The following is a 1,927-nucleotide window of genomic DNA, read 5'->3' as shown; positions in this document are numbered from 1 at the left end:
CCACTTTGCAGTTGAGGCACGGAAAAGTTGGGAAACTAGCCCAAAGTCACACAGCAAGCAGGTGATGGAGCCAGGGTTAGAACCTAAGTGCTCTGTTCCTAGGCTCGTGCTTTTTTCACTAGGCCATGCCACTTCTCGGTGATGATGATGGTGGTATTTGTTAAGCACTTGTTATGTGCTAGTCACTGTATTAAGTGCTGGGGCACATACCAGCAATTCGGGTTGGACACAGTCCCATGTGGGGCTCACAGTCTCAATTCCCCATTTTACAGTTGAAGTAACTGAGGCACAGAGAATTGAACTAACTTGCCCAAGGTACACAGCAGACAAGAATTAGAACCCATGACCTTCTTACTCCCAGGCCTGTGTTCTATCCCCTGTGCCAAGCTCCAAGTCACACAACCGACAAGTGGCGGATCCATGCTTAGAACCCAAGTCCTCTGGCTCCTAGGCATATCCTCTTTCCACTTGGCCACACGACTTCTCTAGACTGAAAACTCCTTGTGGACAGTGTATGTGTCTAACAACTCTGTTGTCTTGTATCTTCCCAATGCTTAGTACAGTGCTTTGCACTCAGTAGGTGCTCAATAAATACCTTTCATTGATTGTCAGCTATGATTAGCGATGCTTCTGGTCCTCTTCCAAGCTATAGTAAATCAACAGATTCTGATCATAGTAAAATCTTAGAATTAATCATGAAGTTGTGCACCTGATTATGAACCACTGCAGAATCACAATCTGCCTTGGACTAGTAAGAAACTTGAAAAATACTGAGGTGTTATATATATACATATATATATATATATATATATATATATATATATATATATATACCATCATGTATCCAAGGATCCCCAAATCCCATGGAGGTTTTTTATCCTTGAAGCTGACCTGAATCCTGTTTCCGAGACATTTCTTCCTGATTAGCTCACTGTCCAGTAATTTTCTGGTACTGTTGTTACTGTTAGAGCAGAGATTTGGGGAGTGTCATGACAATGAGAGAGAACTGGATACAGGGCCAAGCTCTGTCAGTGCCACCAAACCATATCTTTGTGTGGCTCAGTGTGAAAAAGTCAGGATTTTGATCCACTTTCATAGATGTGCAGAAAATTTGACCTTCAATACTGTTATCATTGAACCTGGTGTCACCGGATCTCACCTTTGCATGCTGCAAGAGGTTCTTTCTTCCACAATCAGTTACTCAGTGGTATTTATTGAGCAATTAATGTGTACAGAAGACTATATTAAGGACTTGCAAGAGTACAATACAACCCAGTTGGTGGTAGCAATAGTATTTATTAAATTCTACTGGGTGCAGAGCCCTGTAGTAAGCCCTGAGAGAGAATACACATGTGGGAATTAAATCAATCAATCAATCAATCATATTTATTGAGTGCTTACTATGTGCAGAGCACTGTACTAAGCGCTTGGGAAGTACAAATTGGCAACATATAGAGACAGTCCCTTACCCAACATTGGGCTCAATTAAACTCGGTGTCTGTCTCTTGTAGACAGGTTCCCTGCCAACCAGTCTAGAGGAGGGAGTTTGCTAAGGTCTTTCATGTTCCTCATTACAATCATCATCAACAATGTATTTATTGAGCGCTTCCTGTGTGCAGAGCATCACACTAAGCACTTGGGGGAGTAAAATACACAATAAACCTACAATCTAAAGTGGAAGAGAATGCCCTTGGGAATCCAGAATTTTAGCCAGAGTTATCACTTTATAGGGGATCCAAAGTTAAGCACTTTAGCAGTGGAAAGTTCCAATTGTAACTAATTGTAACTAATGAATGGGAGAACACTTGTAAGACAGGAGTTTGAAATGAAAGAACTGTAACACTTTTAAGACAGCATATTTGACGTTAATTCAGGGGTTTGAGTTTGAAGATTCCCCCAATTACATGGCCTAATGGATAGAGCATGG

Source organism: Tachyglossus aculeatus, chromosome 2, assembly GCF_015852505.1.
Source record: "Tachyglossus aculeatus isolate mTacAcu1 chromosome 2, mTacAcu1.pri, whole genome shotgun sequence".
NCBI lineage: Eukaryota > Metazoa > Chordata > Mammalia > Monotremata > Tachyglossidae > Tachyglossus > Tachyglossus aculeatus.
The sequence above is the reverse complement of the archived record's forward strand: the minus strand, read 5'-3'. Positions refer to the sequence as shown.